Raw genomic sequence first — 21,011 nt, 5'->3', positions numbered from 1 at the left:
ATGTGCATTTGTCAATCACACACGTAACGTTTCAAAGGCCATTTCAACCCAAGATTCAAAAAAATTCTCTTTGTATTTTGCAGTTGCGGCTCGTGACTGTTCATCCGAGGGGCCCTAATTCAAAATAAGTGTTCGGAGTGTCATGTGTGTTGCTTTTCAAAATATTTGTTTGTTGCGTCATGTAAACCATGTCCATCACATATTTTGTCAAAACCGTTTATGATAAAAGAAACGCTCACGTTCACAAAATATACGCAATACACTCTCTTAACAGTAAACTCTGATTATGCATGAGATTATACGAGTATCTGAGATTAAACAAGAGCGTCTATTTTTTCATAAACCCTTTAGACGCGTCTGCAGCAGACACTTATTTTGACAAAACACGTGATGCACATAGGATAACGTGCAGTGCAGAACATATTTTTTGAAATGGCGAACCACACACATGATGGGCTACATACATGTTGTGATGAATTTTGCATCGAGCGCCCTAGAAAAAATAAGTCACTGGCCGCCACTGGTATTTTTTTGTGTTATTGGTGACGTTTGATAATGACGATCACAAGCAAATCGTAGCTGTCCGATAAAAACCATGTATGTCCATTTTGCAGATTTTGCGATTTTTCGATGGATTGAATGTCCAGGTTCATTTCCGTATACAGTATGCTTCACATATCTAAATGGCCAATGAAAACTTGTGAAATCATGTCATCTGATTTTCACGTTTTCCATTTGGTGTCAAAGCTGTCAATCACGCCGCATATCTCCCACCCTGTGGAAGCATTTCGCCGGTCTCGTGAAGTTTCATCGACGCTCAGCACTGGATAGCCGAATAAACATAGCCTGGTGAGACAATGATTTTCCTTCATCGAGGTAAACCTTCCCCTCTGACGCCAGACGTACGTCTAGGAGTGACAAAATTACGGTAGGACTGTGCAAACAAAATATCTGTCTAGCATTACCATGTCAGTGTATTGATTCATTGTCCCTTCATACTTTGCAAAAGACATTTAATAAATGTATAATTAATATTAATTAAACTAAGACGTAGGCTATTTAATAAACTGAGCGTATTTGTCACGGTTCGATCCGTGTCATGTTTTGTGTTTGTCTCTGATCCTTGTCACCTAGACTTTCATTGACTGATTACATTAACTCATTACACCTGTTCCTTGTTTGATTGTCTGTGTATTTATACCCTTGTTTTCTGTCATTCACTCACCGGTTCATCGTCGCCTGTTACCTGTCAGTTGTGCTCCGTGTTCTGTTTTGTTTCAGTTTTTACCTGCCTGTTGGTTTGCTCGTGTTTTGTTTGATGTTATTTATTTGAATAAATGTCATTTCTGTTCGTAACCTGCATCTGCATCCTCCTTCGTGTTCCTCGCCTTTCGTCCTGATTCCTGATAGATGAACCGGTCATATATGGATGCAGCGGGTTACGCAACGGTGGGGACAAGGTCAGTTCCCGTGACGGTTGAACCTTCTACGTCGGTTCCTGTAGCGGTCGAGCCTTCTGGGTGGATTCCTGTGTTCGTTGAGTCTTCCGAGTCGGCTCCTGTAATGGTCGAATCTTCTACGTCGGTTCCTGTGATGGTCGAACCTTCCAAGTCAGTTCCTCTGTGGTTGAACTCTCTGCCTGGCCCAAGATGGCCGAAGAAGAGCGCTGTTTATTCCAGCGATGGTGGTCCGTTGTGGATGGACCCGCCCTGGACTTCCGCTCTGCCGGTTCCGCCTGGGCTTCTGAGCCCTCCGTCCCTCCCCCAGATCCGCCCACCTGGACTTGTGTTTTTGTGTCGTGGTGGAGTGTCTGGGAGCCACTCCTTATAGGGGGGCTTATGTCACAATTCAATCCCTGTCATGTTTTTTGTATGTCTCTGATCCTTGTCACCTAGACTTTCATTCACTGATTACATTAACTCATTACACATGTTCCTTGTTTGATTGTCTGTGTATTTATACCCTTGTTTTCTGTCATTCACTCACCGGTGCATTGTCGCCTGTTACCCGTCAGTTGTGCTCCGTGTTCTGTTTTGTTTCAGTTTTTACCTGCCTGTTTTGTTTGATGTTATTTATTTAAATAAATGTCATTGTTGTTCGTAACCTGCATCTGCATCCTCCTTCGTGTTCCTCGCCTTTCGTCCTGATTCCTGATAGTATTCATCTGTCAATATGAAACGCGTCTTGGCCATTTTAATTAATGATCGGAAGAACGCGTATCGACCACCGTTACTGTAAAATATGCACGTATGTCCATTTAAACTCAATTTTGGTCAAATGTGGATTATATCATTACATAAAAATATGGGGTTACATGTAAAGATGCCGTACCAAGTATGACAACGCTACATTCAACTGCTTTTGAAATACTGTGTTTTTTTTTCACTTCCTGAAAAGTAACCATTTTGGGCATACGTGAGTTTCATCGGGCCGCAACGAAATGCTTGTTCCCTCTTGTCTGTTACTGGGTAGAAAAGTTAACCAAGATGATTACATTTTGTAATTTAAAGTAACTTAATTTACCAACCAGTTTGCTTACCAATACAAATAAAATAATGCATCTTTGTGTTTAAAGTTACAATAATAAAGGAGGGAGGAAAGGAGTGAAGTAGTTCACCCAAACTTAAAAAAATCTACTTTTATCGCCCTCATCGATAAATATAAATATGGCATGCATGTCAATAACTTAAAAGCTTATTGGTTAATGCGTGTCTCGTGATGAAAACAAGAACCAATGAGATTCAAATTTAGTACCATTGTATTTGCAATTTACTGTGCTGATCTGTATGTTTACATTACTACACAAAGGATCACAAAAAATATGAATCAATTTCTCCCACAAATTTTGCTTCAGAAAACTTTTGGAGCAATTTGGATGGAGCCCAATATAAGTTAAAGGTGTAGCGGAAGATTTTCTCGAATTTTAGAAAAGAACCGCCTTCTTCACATTTTAAAAAATGCAATTGCGCAACACTCCTGATTGACAACTAGGAGGACCAATAGTCTTGATGATCCACCCGGAAAAAGAAAATCCTCCACAATACCTTTAAGATATGTTGATTTAAATTTTTAATTTGTGTTTAACTAAAGAAAGGAAGTTAAATACATCTGGGATGGCATGAGAGTGAGTAAATAATTGTATATTAACTTTTATATATATGGGTGAACTAGTCCAATTAAAATTGTATGTAAAAACTCTCTCTAACTCTATTTAGTTCTTTGAATTTTTTTTTAAAATGCTTGTTATATTCACCTGTATGTATAAACCTGTAACGTAGGGGTGTGTAAATTATTTAAAGACTGCGGTCGTTCATCAACGTCCTAGAAATACTTGCTGTAATGATGCGAGTACGCTACGTGTGAACTGAGTGAACTCATTTAAACCCTGAGTCAGGCGTAAAGGTCTGAAATCCCGCCGAGGTAAAAACTCAATCAACACACAACCTCCTTATCGCCGAACATTCACACTATGCAGAAGGCAAAATAAAAAACCCTCCAGACAATCTGTGTTATTGAGCTGCGGATGGCGTCAACTGTAATGATGTTGTTCTTAGGGTACACGGAAAGTGCACATTACTCTTGAAGTATGAGAAACGATCAGGCTCTTGGATTTACGGTTGTGTACTTGCCTGCGCGCAATGGAAATATAAGCTTTAACTAAGCACAACGTCCACGTGAAAAGTCTTTTTGTTGCTTGTAATAATTTTCATTTGACAAGTGCAGGCCAACAAAAAAGACAAACAGTGTTCACTTCTGTAATGACGCTAATATATGAAATACTACACAATATACCTTCATTTTTTAAAAGGAAATCTGTGACAAAATGTATTTTGTATGTTGTTGAATACTGGCCAATGAAAATTATTTACACAATAAATGTAAACAAGTTCAATAAATTTACCAATAACTTGAATTACCCAAACAAGCAGCAAAGTCTATTTTCACAGCAGATGCAGATTCTATGCAAAGAAAACAGAATAAAGCCTCAATATATGAGAATCGATGTGAATCAAAGTAAATATGCCTAGAAGAGAAAACAAATGAAAAAAAAAAACTATTTTAGAGATGGTCCATAAATATCAGAGACAATATGAGGTTGTTATGGAGACAGTTAGATCTTTATGCTGAGAGGGTGGTCCACATCACCAAGACAACTAGCGCTGCACCACATCACCCCTCCCTAACCCCAGAACTAGACTGCTTCATCTCGATCTCTCTGGTGTTTTGTGAGTTCATTGTAAAGTGCTTAGCCTCTCGTTATAACGCTGTCATTAGGAGAGGCATTAGAGAATGCCTCCCAGGCATCTCTCTATAGAGGAATCGTACCCAAATATTCAGAGTGCTTAGACTCACTCATGATCTAATGCCTTACCAGCACTGAAGGTATTGTTATCGGAGAGGTCCCACGGAGAGCAGTGAGCATAATGGTTTTAGCTCTTTAGGTTGCAAACATCAGTTATCTTTATTAGGAATAGACAGCGAATTGCAGAGATGTTTATCATATAATTGTCGCGCAGAAGGAAATCTTCAAAGTAGCTTCTTTGGGAGAAAATAGTGTTGGGCTTGAAATGTGACTGTTGTCATATACTGTATAATTTTAGCTGCCTTCAGTTTTGAAGTATAATCAAATTGGCTGTGCAAGTCATTTTTAACTTATTATTTTAAATCTTTGAGCAAGTGATGCCTAGTTGTAATTTATTAAAAATTATAAAACGGCTCGTTCTGGTTCTTCATTCTGATTGGTTGAAACGCGTTCTAAGCCGTGATAAAATACCCCGGTAAACCCACGGTTCAGACCGCATCACAAGTATCACTGCGCCACTGTTGCTACGTACTGATTTATGAAAATAAACACCAGTCTTTAATAATTTTTTTTATTTTTCTACCTTTGCACAATTATGGCGATATCCAGATGAATGTCAATAAATAAAACATTTCGTCAATAAAGAGAAAACGTTCTCTGAAGTTTTTTTTGTCTTATTGATATTTCCGCTATTATCCACAAGATGGCAATCTTATCCAACTTAAACACTGAGGCATTCACTCGACACAAAAGCGTTGTGGTGGATTTAGCGTGACGTGTGTTTTGATCAGGCTCTGAATCTGATCTCTTACAAAGTTCTTCACAAAAATGGAATTATCTCCGCATTTTGCTGAAAATTTGAGAGGTGATAACTGATAAGACAACAAATGAAGGTAGGATGAAACGTTTTTTGATGTTGTTGGAAAGCGGTTGGACTGTTCTTTCATTTGATATCTTATGTTTATTTAAAGAAGAGAATTTTTCTGTAAGGCATTCAACTAAAACTGGGTGGCAACTTAAAAAAAAACGCTGACGGGGAAAAAGTTAAGCATGCTTCCAAACATATTTGATCATCACTTCAACAGTTGCACGATATAAATGTTAATGTATATTTTAGATGAATGTTGATATATAAAAATAAACACCACAGTCTTAAATCATATTTTCATTGCGCCTTTGCTGCGTCTCTGTTGTTTGTGCCCTGCGCTATGTTGCAGCCACACTTGATTCTGAGGAACTACTTTGTTTGGCGGAAGAGTAATATTTATACTAATATAATTACAACTTATTTGTGTTTTATTTTATAAAATCCCGCTAACGTTATGCATATGAAGTAACCGTTTTATAAACGCAATAAACCCCTCGAAGCGTTGGGTTACCAGTGCATTTTATAACAGCTAAGGGGGTTTAGGCACTCCGCTTCGCGTCGTGCCTAACAACGCTCCTTGGCTGTTGTAAAGTGCACTGGTAACCCACTGCTTCTTGGGGTTTATTGCTTTATTATAAAACGGCTCGTTCTGGTTCTTCATTCTGATTGGTTGAAACGCGTTCTAAGCCGTGATAAAATACACCGGTAACCTCACGGTTCAGACCACATTACATAAGTATCACTGCGCCACTGTTGCTGCGTACTGATTTATGAAAATAAACACCACAGTCTTTAATCATATTTTTAATTTGTCTACAATTGCACAATTAATGGCGATATCCAGATAAATGTCAATAATATTGTTGAGTCATCTCGTCGATAAAGAGAAAACGTTGTCTGAGGATTTTATAACTCAAGTTCATACGCCCGCTATTATCCACTGGGTGGCGATCTTTCCCAACTTAAACACTGACGCATTCACTGAAAACACAGTGTAACTGTTCATGGCTCCGTCTGAATCTGATCTCTTACTAAAGTTCTTCACAAAAATGGAATTATCTCCGCATTTAATACAAAAATTTGAGAGGTGATAAGAGAACAAATAAAGGTAGGACGAAATGTTTTTTGTTTGTTTTTGTTTGAAAGCGGATGGTCTGTTCTTTCATTTGATATCTTATGTTTTTAACTGGGTGGCAACTTAAAAAAAAAACGCTGACAGGGAAAGAGTTCAGCATGCTTCCAAGCATATTTGATCATCACTTCAACAGTTGCATCTAATTTATACATTAATATAAATGTTAATGTATAAATTAGATGAATGGTGATTTATAACATAAACACCACAGTCTTAAATCATATTGTCATTGTGTCTTTGCTGCGTCTGTGTTGTTTGGGAACTGCGCTCTGTTTCAGTCACACTTGATTCTGAGGAACTACTTTGTTTGGCGGAAGAGTAATATTTGTACTAATATAATTACAACTTATTTGTGTTTTATTTTATAAAATCCCGCTAACGTTATGCATATGAAGTAACCGTTTTATAAACGCAATAAACCCCTCGAAGCGTTGGGTTACCAGTGCATTTTATAACAGCTTCGCGTCGTGCCTAACAACGCCCCTTAGCTGTTATAAAATGCACTGGTAACCCACTGCTTCTCGGGGTTTATTGCTTTAGTAAAATATGCTTGAAAACATACAGTTGTGGACAAAATTATTGGCACCTTTGGTGAATATGAGCAAAGAAAGCTGTGAAAATAAATCTACAAGGTTTCTCCTGAGCTTTAATAAAAAATACAATGATTTATTAAAGTAAAAAATTTAAATGGGGAGGGGGGTTACATTAGTAAATAAATGTTTTTTCTCTTATACACACATTTATTCTTACCCCTAGAAATTTGTATAAGTAAAAACTCTCTGAAGTATATGCATCGATGTTAACATTTCTTAACACACCAAGGTGACTAGAAACATGATGTTGTCCAGTCATGACTTCCTGTATTACATGGAACAACACAAAGCCCAAATCCCTGTAATTCATTCATCACAATGGGTAAACCTACCATATATTAAATATCCTCCATAAATAAATCTCAAATCTAACCCTAAACCCAAGCAAAAATTAAAAGTTGCGATTTTCTAGGCAGATATGGCTAGGAACTATACTCTCATTCTGGCGTAATAATCAAGGACTTTGCAGACATAACATGGCTGCAGGAGGCGCAATGATATTACGCAGCACCTGAAAATAGTCCCCTGCTATTGAAAGTTATCAAGGGGACTATTTAGAGGCAGTGTGTAATATCACTACGCCTGCTACATAACCACCTTGGGTGTGCATTATTTTCTTTTATACAACAGTTCTTTCTGGTTCTCGAATCTGATTGGCTAAGAGCTATGCGATATTGTACTGATAACGGCACAGTAACCGCTTCACCTTTCGTATCATTCCGCCACCTAGTGAATGGAGGTCCTAAGCAGGCTCATCTCTGAATGGAAAAACACAGACGCGCTGTTTTTAAACACTCTCTGTGTGTCTTATTAGTTCACTAGCTCGTAAATCAGTCGGTAAATCCCCAATCGGAAGTTATTGTTTCGTTAAAGATCAGCGCTCTTGGATGTTACGTTAAACTTAATGGGATTAATGTCTTGTCACATCGTGTGGACACTTGGAAAGAGGAATGTAAACACTCATTTTTTTTCTGGAGATATATCACTTATCAGAACGCGAAAACACCGTGGAACTGCAGGTAAGCACCGCTCAAACAAAATTTATTGTTGGCTATTGCTACAAATACACCCATACAACTTATGACTGGTTTTGTGGTCCAGCACATATACTTAATAATTTCCCTGTTTTTTGTATTTTATTCTTTTTTTTGTAAAGCTTTAAAGCAATGCAACATTGTAAAAAGTGCTATACTGTATACTGTGACTTGACTTTAAATATGACTTGATACAGGGGGAATTTCTAATATCTGTAATTTTGAATAAAGTAGACAATACTGAATGTAGTGCTATTGATGGGTGCATTATAAAACCCCTACATAAAAAAGCCAGACTATATGTGAAAATATTATGTTATAGATGATTTTAACCTCTTGACACGCACTAGATCGTCCAAATGACGTCACTTTTTTAACGCTACTAACAATGTCTATATAGCCTACTGTCAACCAATATGAATAATTTTAACATTACTATACATTGTTGACTGGTTATACAACAGTTTGAATACAGTAATGAATACAATAAAAAGACGAATCATACCTGACAGTGCAGTACAGTGCAGTCACTTCTGATTGGTTAAGCCGTTCAATGCTGCTGTAAAATGCAAATTAACGTATACAAGTGATCTCACCATTTATATTCAAGTGCCAAGTTGCTTATAATAAAGACATCAATAGCGATTTGTATAATTGTGTGACAGCTAATCACTAAAAACTGAAAAAATAATGACCGAAGTTATTAGTCTGAAATTAAACTACTCATTAAATGTAATTGCTTGAGAATGAGTAGCAAATGACTGATTAGGAGGGCTATGCTTTTGTCAAAAGATAACCCAAAATCAGATAAATGTTCTTCTAGGTGCCATCAGAAGATTTCCTCATTCCAGAAGGATTCATCAAACCATGTGACACTCTCGGATGAAAAAGACAGCATTTACCATGGGGCTGTTATAGTACAATCCATAAAAACAGCCCTAAAAGGCTTTGGTGACAGTGGTAAGAATGGTGCCCTCTGCTCAGTCTATAAAATCATCTTTTGCCTGGAGTCACTATACGTCAAATGGCAGCCATAAAGAGAGAGTATGCTCCGCTTTTTATTGTTTTTGAATTGTGGGCACTTTGCAGTCCTCCTGAACCCCCTGTGTCCTGGCTAATGTGCATATTTCAAAGCGAGGTGAATAAAAACAGATATATAATTTTAATAAAGAGCGAAGGCATAACTGTTTTGCGTGGCCCTACCAGGACCCCTCTTCTGCCAGTGGGGGAATACCTCACATATCACCAGAAAAGCTTTGATATAAGATGCATATTACTCTACAAGGCGGGGAGGCATTTTCGCAATCTTCAGATTGAGGGACGACCTGCGTTTTGCTATTGATATAGACTATATTGACTCAATCTAACAGCAAAATTGAAATGGGGGAAAATCAACAATGTAATTGACCTTTGAAATCGCAATCTGTTTATTTTCTCCTGTTATAGATGAAATGGATTTGTCTTGTTCAATATTAACATTTCATACGCCTCGTAAGTTAAGGATTTGCCTTGTTTATCATTAGTACCGGTGGTTATACATTAACGGCGCCATTTCTTAAGGTCATCGAGAGGCAAAAAGCAAATAATAAACCTAGGGAAAAGTTTCAAATCTAAAATAAAAATATCACCAAAGTTTTCAGGTCAAAGCTATTTCTGATTATAGGAAAATGTGTGAAACTTACTAAAATGCTAAAGTAATGGCATTTCGCGGTATCACATTAATATCAATGTATCCAAAAATAAATGTTGTTCCGAACACATATGCATTAAATACATTTCTAGAAATATTTGCATACAACAATGGTTCATGGTGACCATGTCAGCTATGCTCACAAAACGACAAAGAAATAACATCAGGTGAAATGACGGTGGCGAGTGCAACATGCAAACAACATACAGACAGGCTCACCGGCTCAGCCAGGCACAACCCGGAACCCTTTTGCTGTTAGACAACAATGCCAACATTGTCATTTTGTTTTATTTTATTATTTTTAAAGGAGGGGGGTTCAACGGTATTTTATGCATTCTGCATTATTAACACAGTTTTTTCCTCATGCTAAACATAGGCAAAGTGTCAAAAAAGAGTATTTCTGTGCTGAATGCACTTCGCCAGGGTACAAGTTTTGGAAAGTTTTTTTTCGATTATGGGCCCAGCTGACGTTTCAGGGGTTTCTATACGTATCACTTATTTTTATGGCCACTTCCCCCAGAAAAACCCGGCCACCCGCCCACTCAACAATGACACGAAAGAAGAAGTGTGTTTTTGGATGTAAGGAGAAGAAAGCCAGCCTTATGGAAACAATGGATATAGTTTATTATCCGGGGTAGCAGCTGAGTTTTGCGTGTGTGTTTGATGCCTTGATTTCATTGAAAAGTCCCAACCGGGTCATGAGTTGCATGCGTAAGTAAGACTTCTGTCTTATGTTGTAAATATGCGCGTGCATATTATATGAATGACACAAACATGTAGTGAATCATAAGTTAAACAGTGTTGTAGGGGTGACCCCGAATAGTCGAAGGTTCGATGCATCCATAGGAGAAGCCTGATTCGACTACCAATCTCACAGTTGAATCGTCGCAGATGTGTTAGGAAATGAGGATCCTTTATTTTTGGCCGTATGGGTGCACTGTGCACAAATCTGATTTCACATATAACAGCTTTCTCCCAATATATTAATATACAGCATATTATTATAATTCTGCAAATAATATGTGAAGTATAAGCTTTCAATAAATATTTTTAAAATGCGTTTATAAATCCAGCAACCCCTGTGACCGGGCTACACGTCCATAAGAGGTTCCTATGTTAATAAACCATTGCCTCTTTGTTTCTTCATTTAAAAGAAAAAGCTGGCAATTCTGGCTATACTTTCATTCTTTTAATAATTTCTTTATTTTATTTTATTTTATTTATAAATCACTCTGGGTTATCTGATGTATCTATTTGGCTTGTGTTTTGTTTTCGTGCACTTGAGGCATTTTGCACATTTGTTCTGCACTTTGTTACTTCTGACCATATTTTATTAAAAAAATGTATTTATTACAAACGTAAATTCTGATCTAATATAAGTCTGTAGATTTTGGATTGCTTTTCGTTGTATAGATTTTGCACTATTGCGTGCTGGCCATGCTTGCGCATGCAATTTAGCCGAACGTGCTAGGTGTTCTGCGTCTCATATTTAGGAGTTCATCAAACTAAACATTAAAAAACGGATGTTTTCGACGGGTATAAGTTTTTAAAATCTATTTAAAACATAGTGGTTATCTTGTCAAAAGTTAAACTACAAAACAGGTAAGCCGTTTCTTTAAATTTCGGTGATGAAACGGAAAATATCTGCACCGAACCTATATTTATGCGTGACACGACTGTCTTTCTTGTGATTTATTATTATGGTCGGTGTTCACTTTCAAATGATAGAAAAGAGATTCCTGAAATAAATAATATCATCAGTTGTTTCTGTATCTAAAGTGAATGGAGATGATCAAAGTGAAAGCAATTAAGCAGGTATTTCTGTGCTAAATAATAACGCGTAGTGTCTATAAAATCATTAATTTCAGTGTTTTTATGAATTGTATATAAAGCTTAGTTTTTATAATTTGCAGTAACAATCACAAATTATTTGTCATTTCTCATTTGTCGTTTTTTTTTGGTCATGACTGCTTTGACGCGCTTAATCTCCCAATTAAATAAAAACACTGAATAAGCCGAGGTTTCCAAGGCAGGATCACCTTTGTTATATTTTTAGGTTTAGTTATCAAAATGTTTATTTGTGTGATGTTCTGATCGTGGCTTTAAAATGTTATGAGGAATAATTAAACAAATGTTGCCTTACATTGTACCTTAAAAATATATAAATGCTTTGTCAGTTTTGTCTTCGTTCATCACTTGAAAGACAGTTTTGGTCACTTTATCAGAAAGTTGTTTATGTGTGCTGCTTGTGAAAGAAAATAAAAGTTATCAATTTGTACCTGGTCTGACCCCCTCCCAAACCATGCACACACACATAGACGATTCGACTATCGATCGACTATGAAAAGATTCGACAATTCTGATTCGAATATGTAAATCCTTAGTCGAGGACAGCCCTACAGTGTTGTATAAAGTGTTGCATGACTCGTACTTGCTCCTCCCGCGGTAGTAACTCCTCCTTCTTCATTTTTTCATACGTTATCGGAAAGATTCGGTAAAGCTATTCTTTCTTTTATAAATCTGATAAAACTAAAGACTCTTCGGAGATATAAAGGATGTAATACTACTCTATAGGTACTCCAGATTAACATCAGAACAGTGTGTGTTATGGGAGCGTTTACTTAGTGACTAGAGGTCTTCACGGGTCCACTTAGATCCGAAAACCAGATGTCCGACCGAGACCGGATTGGGTTCGGGTCTTAAAGTTTCACATGTGCCTCGGACACAAGTCAGGTACAATAATAGTGCCATCAGTTTTCGGGTAATTTAAAATTAATGTGTTTTTGCCGAACGCACCAGAACTCTCTCGCGTGTGTGCATCAATGTCCTTTTCAAACCTCTCATCTGTTTGCCAGGAGTGTTGTGACATTGTGTGGCTGGTGGTAGGTTAGAGACAGACATGTCAGTCAATTTTAAATGTACCTTTTAGCGGTTACCTTGGTGTTGTCGTCAGATAACAAAGTAAAACAAATCGAGCAGCTCGCCAAATTTTGCGAGGCCACCGGAGTTTCTTTCTGTCTGACTGCTGCGTGTGGGTCTGCAGAATGCACACACATCAGTGCCATTTAAATTGTGGTCCAGTCGGGTAAAAAAATTGCCACTAGTTCGGGTTGGACTCGGGTTTAATTTTCTCGGGTTTGTCTCGGGTCGGGTCATTCTTTAAAAAAAATATATTTATGCACGTCGGGTTCGGGTATAAAGTGATTCGGGTCATTTCAGGTCGGGTACATTTCTTTGGCCCAGAGAAGACCTCTAATAGTGACCCTATATAGCCTGCTTTTTACCTTTGTTATGTCCCTCTTATTAATTATTAAACAAATGTTATTTTACAGTTTTTTTTGTTGACAAGACATAGATTGAGGAATACTGAGAAGCTGAAGGTCTAACTTGATGAACAGAGATGGTAGTGAACGATGCCCTGGGTTACTAAAGACCCTAGGTATGCAATGAAGGGTTAAATGGATACTTTTAAAACATTAACTTACCCTCAAGTTGTTTCAAACCTGTATTCATTTATTTGTCCTACTGAACACAAAGACAGACATTTTGAGCAATGTTTGTAACTAACAGCTTTAGGGCACCATTGACTTCCATAGTATTATTTTTTCTTACTATGGAAGTCAATGGCGCTTCAAACCTGCTTGATTACAAAATATCTTCCTTTGTGATCAGCAGAACAGAGAAATGTATAGAGGTTTGTAACAACATGAGTAAATGATGAATGAATTTTCATTTTTTGGTGAACTATCCCTTTAACTGATCATTTTGCCCCCACCCTTAAAACACATTCTAAACTCGTATAATTCGTAAAAAACATTTAACATTTACACAAACTTTCTGTGGCACAAGAGGCTCTTTGTATTGAAAAATGGCATGAAAAGGTTCTTTTTAAAACCTTTGACTTAAAAGAACAAGAATGGTTCATCTAAGGCATTGCTGCGAAGAACCCTTTAAAAAAACTTTATTTTTAACAGTGTAGCATGGATACACAGCACAGTAATCGTCCTGAAAAATTATGATATCAGGCCATTACACTTGCTTCAGTTTCCCGCTGATCAGGGGAAAAACTTGGATTTTATGAGAATGATGATTGATTAAAGGATCATGATAGACTAAAAAATGTCTAAACAGACATTATGAATTGTCAAAACAGGGCTGGGGTACAACCGATCCTATTCATCATCATTGTTATTCTGCAAAACATCCCATGTTCTCCTTTGAATGAGCTGAATAAATGATGATCGTTCTGACATCCATTACATCAGCTACATTAGAGGAAAAATGAAAGCAAGCGGATGCAAAAACAGCATTTTCGATTGTTCACTGAGTCTTAATTTTTCAGCACGTCCTGAAATTGAAACAAATGAGGCTAAATGTATTCATTGAGATTGAGCAAGCAGAAATATTTTAATGACGAGCGCCGAATACATACAGTATATGTCAGAAATCAGAAAAAAACAATGAAGAAGTCTACGAAGGTTATGATGTTGCTTTTAAAGTCAGCTATATACTGTACTGTGGGTTTGGAGATGCTGTCTCACCAATCCAGTCCACTTTTCTTTTAACATTATGTGTGGATGAAATACAAGCGCGACAATCTTCCCTGTGCAAAAATTTGATCGGTAGCCGTACTAAATTCACTTTAAGAGAGATGAAACGATACTGTAAATCTCTCCTGACATCGACTGCCTCATCATCCATCCCCTCTAAATCTCAGCTCTTGTTGTGTGTCTTAAACGATGAGGAAAAGGAAGACAAACAGGCAGAGGTGGATTTACAAGTGTATGACCTGACCTCCTCTTCACTTTATCCAGCGTCCTGCCCCACTGCGACCCTGAAATTGGCAGGATTGCAGCTCGGCAGGGAGGACTGGGTTTAAGCGGAGAAACGGGCCCGGCAAAGCGAGAAAGCAAACGCTTCTGTTCTTTTTCCCTTCGTGAGAAAGAAAGAAAAAAATCCTAATCTTATGCCGTCTGACGGGGGGCTTAAACGCTCGATTGCTTTGCCGCTCACGTCCCTCTCCCATCATCCTCCCCTCTGCGTCTGAGAGAGAAACGCACACACGCGGGCCGCTACGGCAACTGCGGTGATGAATGACGTCCCCGTCCCATTGGGTCCCTGTCGATGCATGTTCAAGTGGACAGGATTAAATTTAAACATAGAAATGACAGACCATTTTTTCTGGCAGGGCAACATTGCAACAATGGGTTATGGTGACGAAGTTCGTGATTTATGGCATTACGGAGCATTGGGTGGGATTTACAGAAAAAAAATCAGAAGGAGAGCAAAATCTTGAGTCATAAAAAAGATCACATTGAATATCTACACATCTTTGTTGAAAGGATGGAAAGCTGCTTCGCACACCACACACACGCACTTAATGTTTGCATGTTTGTCACATTTTTCCCTTTCACTGTAATGTGGATATTCAGTAGAAAAATGTAAGGAAAGAAATGCTCAGGATGGCAATAAATCTGCCTGCATGTGAAAAGTAAGTTCTAACAATGTCTGAAACTGAGTGTTTAGGCTATACAGTGGGAAACAATTTTAAATAAAGGTTATTATACACTTTTAAAAATAAACGCGCTTAATAGGTTCTTCACAGCGATGCCATAGAAGAACCATTTTGTTGGTTCCACAAAGAACCCTTTAAAGAACCATTTATTTGATGCCTTTATATAATCTAAATATCATTTTCTCACTACAAAGAACCTTTTATGAAACAGAAAGGTGTTTAGGATGTTAAAGGTTCTTTATGGAACCATTTAGCCAAAAATGGTAAAGCACCTTTATTTTTAAGTGTATTAAAGGCGGAGTCCATGATGTTTGAACGCCAATGTTGATATTTGAAATCACCTAAACAAACACGCCCCTACCCCAATAGAATCTGGACCTTCTGTTGATAGACCCGCCCCACACATACGCAACCGGGCATTTGATTTGATTTGATTTGATTGGCTATAAGTGTGTTTTGGTAGTCGGCCCGTCTCCTTTTCCAACGCGTTTTTCAAACATCGTGGACTCCGCCTTTAAGGTGATACAAAAGGTTCTTTACAGCAATAACACATGATCATTTTCAAAAAATGTGAGAAATTGACCTATGGCTAAGCCACGCCCCTAAACGCGATGAGCCAATCACAGTGCGCATAACAACCCAATACACTCGGACATTCTTTCCTTCCGTGTCCATTGAAATGCATTGCAGTTAGTCAGTTGTCATTCATTTTCATATGTTTTTTCTTGTCATTTTAAGTTTAAAATGGTAAAACGGTGTGCATTGGGTACATGCAACTCCGACACTATCCCGAAAGGCTGGGCGACGGTGTGTATTTTTAACCCTTTCCCAAGCCACATCTCATTCGAGATGCTTAATCTGCTTAATCCAGAAGTTATGTGGAAGACCACAACACCAACTAAACGTGGATAAATTAAACAAGGATGTCTACATCTGTTCTAAGATAAGTCAACAACGTATTTGAACGTTATCTTTACCATCTCTAACGTAACGTTAGCCTAACATTAAAAAATGTTAATGTTAGCTTCTATCTGCGTTGTACATCATGTCACCTAGCTTCATTAACGTATCTGTAAATAACTGAGATAACAAATATTATTTGTAATCAGAATGTTGTGCTGAATGATTCATGTAAATACTGTTGCACCAAACTAACGGAGAGGTAACTTACTCTTGGTAAAGATAGTGAAAAGGCTTGTTCTGGAAACGTATGCTGAAGCTTTTCATCAAACTTCTCAACAATAAAATTATTAATATAACCCTCTATGCATAGATAAGGCCCTTTTGGTGACTTTGAGATGATATATAGTCTTTCTGTCTCCAAAAATCATCAATTGCCTCCTGTGAAATGGCTCCTACTGTGACAGCTGCCATAGCGCCTGTCACCGAATGTTGATTGTTTGTCCAAGTGAGTGGAGGGGCGTGGCTTAGCCATAGGTCAATTATTAAAGTGCGATGAAACTGAAGTGGCAATTGCCTAATTTTCCCTATGTCGACTTATATCCGATTGAAACGGCTTCTGAAATAAAAGGCAGGGCTGGATTTGTATTTGTCCATGAGATCTGATTGGATCGTTTGAAGTTGGGTTGTGTTAATTGCTAATCGTTGCAATCTATCGGACCCCGTCCATCTGCCATACCATATGACCAGAAGTAAAGAGAGATCGTTTTGCGGAGGGTAGGATATTTGCATTTTTCATTAAAGATTATAAGGGCGCATGGATTTTTAAAAAATAATGAAGCTCACAGATAAGTCATTCGTAAAAAAAAAAATACCATAACATTTCAAAACAAATTTCAGCTTTTCATTTTATTTTCAAGGCGACTTTAAGATAAAATACAATTTTTAGACTCAAGGCTGAGCGTATCTCATTTAAACTATGTCCCCCTAAATCAAAATGAAGAAAATGCACAAAGACTCATCAAGGATAATTTGTTTGCATTTCCCCATAAAAATATTTTCATGAAATATACATTCATTACATATATTACAGTATTTTTTATTTTATTTTATTTTATTTTATTTTATTTTATTTTATTTTATTTTATTTTATTTTATTTTATTTTATTTTATTTTATTTTAAATGCATTACATTAATGAGAACTAAGAAGGAAAATGTGTTATTGCATCAAAATATGAAAATACACAACAAATACTCTATTTTTAATAATAGAGAAATTAACAAAATAGAGACATGGGGTTGTTTCCTGTACTGGGCTTATCCTCAGACTAAAATGCATGTTAAAGCTGCCTTAATTTTAAAACATCTTGTACTGACATATCGTAGCATAAATCAAGTTTCATTGTTGTGTCTTAAGATGCAGACCAGTAAAGAGTGTTTGTAAAAACTACTTAAATATAACTAAGGCCTAGTCCTGGATTTTATTAAAAAAATGTGTTATGCGTGTCGAGAGATCCTGTGTGCATCACGTGTTTTGTCAAAAAAAGTGCCTGCTGCAGATGCGTCAAACCCGTTTATGATAAAAGAGACGCTCACGTTCACAATATACACGCAAGACACTCCCTTAACAGTAAACTCTGCGCGAGCAAACGCGAGCGTCTCTTTTATCATAAACCCTTTAGACACATCTGCAGCAGGCACTTATTTTGACAAGACACGTTATGCACACAGGATGTCTCGATGCGCAGAACACATATTTTGAAAAAAGGAACCACAGACACAGGCTACATACATATTGTGACGAACTTCGCATCAAGCCAAAAAAAAAAGAAGTCAACGGCCGCCACTGCCTATTATATATTAATAGTATATCTGAATATTGTATTAATAGTATATATAAACACTGAGATACAATTCCTTAATTCTTTGAGAAGAAAATCTGACAAGAACACATTTGGTGAGATTCACCCATGCATAGCTAGCAGAATCACGCTTTAGGATATATCGGAAAAGAAAAACGACAGAACCAGACTACTGAATAACCGGATAAAAACAGAGAGAAAATCTGACAGGCAGAGGCAACCTTTCAAAAGAAATCTGTCCTGAGAACATTGGACCCGGCCCTTCAGAAAGCACTGACTGATGCAATCACCCCAGCAGGAATTGGGTCGGCACTGTAAGCCACATTCAGCTCTCCAGACGCCCGGTCTAAAACCAGAAAGGGTTTAAACCATTCAATGGTGCCAGTGATTGAGGACCATGAAGTGTCATTAGATTCACAGAAATCCTGAGGGGCGGAATGAGGAACAACAGAACTGTGCTGTGGAATGGGTTTGAAGGGGAAAAAATAAATAAATGAGATCAGAGCGCTTCGGATACAAATAAAGCGATATACGAAGTCCACCGGAGAGATGAAAAGGTATCACATTTGTCAGACTCTACCTGCTTCCGTACATGCATCCCAGCCTGGGGAAGTTTGTAAAATGAAGATTTTGAGTCAAATCTGTTTTTCTGAAAGTCACTTTTGTGTGAACACGTCAGCCGGAAACAGTAATGTAAAGGCGAATTTAAAGGGACTGTTTACCCTAAACGATTCTGCCGTCTTTGACTCACCAGTGTGACTTTCCTTTGTCAGGGTAGCATGAAAAAATAATAAGTAGGTCATTGTTGTATGTTTATTTTCCAAAAATACTGTTTCAGAACATGTATTAAAGGGGACATTTCACAAGACTTTTTTAAGATGTCCCCAGAGTACGCATGTGAAGTTTTAGCTCAAAATACCGTATAGATAATTTATTACAGCAAGTTAAAATTGCCGCTTTGTAGGGGTGAGCAAAAATGTGCCGTTTTTGGGTGTGTCCTCTTAAATGCAAATGAGCTGATCTCTGCACTAAAAAGCAGTGCTGTGGTTGGACAGTGCAGATTTAGGAGCGGTATTATCCCTTTCTGACATCACAAGGGGAGCCAAATTTCAATGAGCTACTTTCTCACATGCTTGCAGAGATGGTTTACCAAAACTAAGTTACTGGGTTGATCTTTTTCACAATTTATATGTTGATTAAAGCACTGGGAACACAATTATAGCACTTAAACTCTAATTTTCATGATATGTCCCCTTTAAATATAGAAAAAATATGTATATGTACACATGCGTGTACACAGATACATCAATTCACAGTTGTTTCCCTGCTGATATGTCAATCCTCAGGATATTGTCATCATTACAGAGGAAGATGAGATAACTTGACGTTTTTTTCTCCCCCTTCGTGCATAATTTCCCTTTGAATGGATGAAACATCTAAGCAAAGCTACTTTTAGCATATCATTTAACTGAGCCTTGAGAGGTTAATGTACAGAAAAACTCAACAAACAGAAGCCACGTGGTTTTCATCAATGCATTCTCTGCATTTTTTCCCCTTCGCAATTTTCTTTTATCTGTCATATAAGGTTCATATGCGATATCCTATGGTGACACCCACGCTAATGTTCAATCTCTGGTACACGTCACTGGCTCAAAGATGTGTCAGCGTGACATCTTTGGGGGAAATTTAGGAGTGATGGGCTTTGTCCTTAAAGAGCATTCAAAGAGCTCAGATGCAAAAACCTCTAAGAGTGTCTGACATGTTTTCTTGTAAATTAGCATTTTTATCAGAATGTTTGATGAACGTATAATATGTGCAAAGAGCATTCGGTTAAAATCATTATCTATTTTTTGATGGAGGTGACATTTTCATTTCATATGAAATCAAGAGGCTTTGAAGGGACACTGCACTTTTTAAAAAAATATTCTCATTTTCCAGCTTCCCTAGAGTTAAATATTTTATTTTTACCATTTTGGAATCCATTCAGCTGATCCCTGGGTCTGGCTGTTCCACTTTTAGCATAGCTTAGCATAAGCCATTGAATCTGATTAGACCATTAGCATCACGCTAAAAAAAATAACCAAAGAGTTTCCATATTTTTCCTATTTAAAATTGGACTCTACTGTAGTTACATTGTGTACTAAAACTGACAGAAAATTAAAAGTTGTGATTTTCTAGGCAGATATGGCTAGGACTATACTCTCATCCTGGTGTAATAATCAAGGACTTTGCTGCCGTAACATGGCTGCATGAGGCGCAATGATATTTCGCAGCCGCTGAAAATAGTCCCCTTAGTAACTTTCAATGGCAGGGTACTATTTTCGGGCACTGCGTAATATCATTGCGCCTTCTGCAGCCATGTTACCACTGAGGCAGCTGTCCTGTCAATCAAATATTAAAGAGTAAGCTCTTTCGCTGTTATTTGATTGAGGGTAAAAGGTGCACAAAAACACAGGAGACAGTGAGTGACTGCAGTCAACTATAGACGGTTTCATCGGACGCACGTGCGGTGACGCGATACGCATCAGGGACCTCATTTATAAAGCGTGCGTACGCACAAAATGGGGCTTAAAACATGCGTACATCACTTCCCACGCAAAAGTTGCGATCTATAAAGAAAAACTTGACGGCAGAATGTGCGCACCTGTAAGCAAACTCTGACCCATGCGTACGCACATTTTGGAGACAATTAATGGGAATTGCCGACACAGATGGCGAGAAATTGAACTGAGATCAGTTTGAAGAAAGTAAATATGACAAGAACTATTATAAATATTGATAACACACATATGTAATTTCACTCTAGCCTGGGTGCCAGCCGATCTTAGCCCCACCCACAAGATTTTGAAAACGGGAAGATCGGTCTGGGGTTTCTGCGTTGAGGAGCTACTATGCTAGACCCAATGCTGGTCGAACCAATCAAATTGTCAGGGCGGGCTTTATACGATGATGGACAGATAATCAACAGTCACGTAATGAACCACGTCACCAAAGAGCGCGTATGTTGAATGGCTGCCGCTGTAGAGTTCAGATGTGTGGATTCTGACATTGAGTCTGTTCTAAAAGATATCGACAGAGCATTGATTTTAAAAGAGGAACAGAGAAACGCG

This window comes from Misgurnus anguillicaudatus, chromosome 9, assembly GCF_027580225.2.
Source record: "Misgurnus anguillicaudatus chromosome 9, ASM2758022v2, whole genome shotgun sequence".
In the NCBI taxonomy this organism is placed as follows: Eukaryota; Metazoa; Chordata; class Actinopteri; order Cypriniformes; family Cobitidae; genus Misgurnus; species Misgurnus anguillicaudatus.
Note: the sequence above shows the minus strand (reverse complement) of the source record.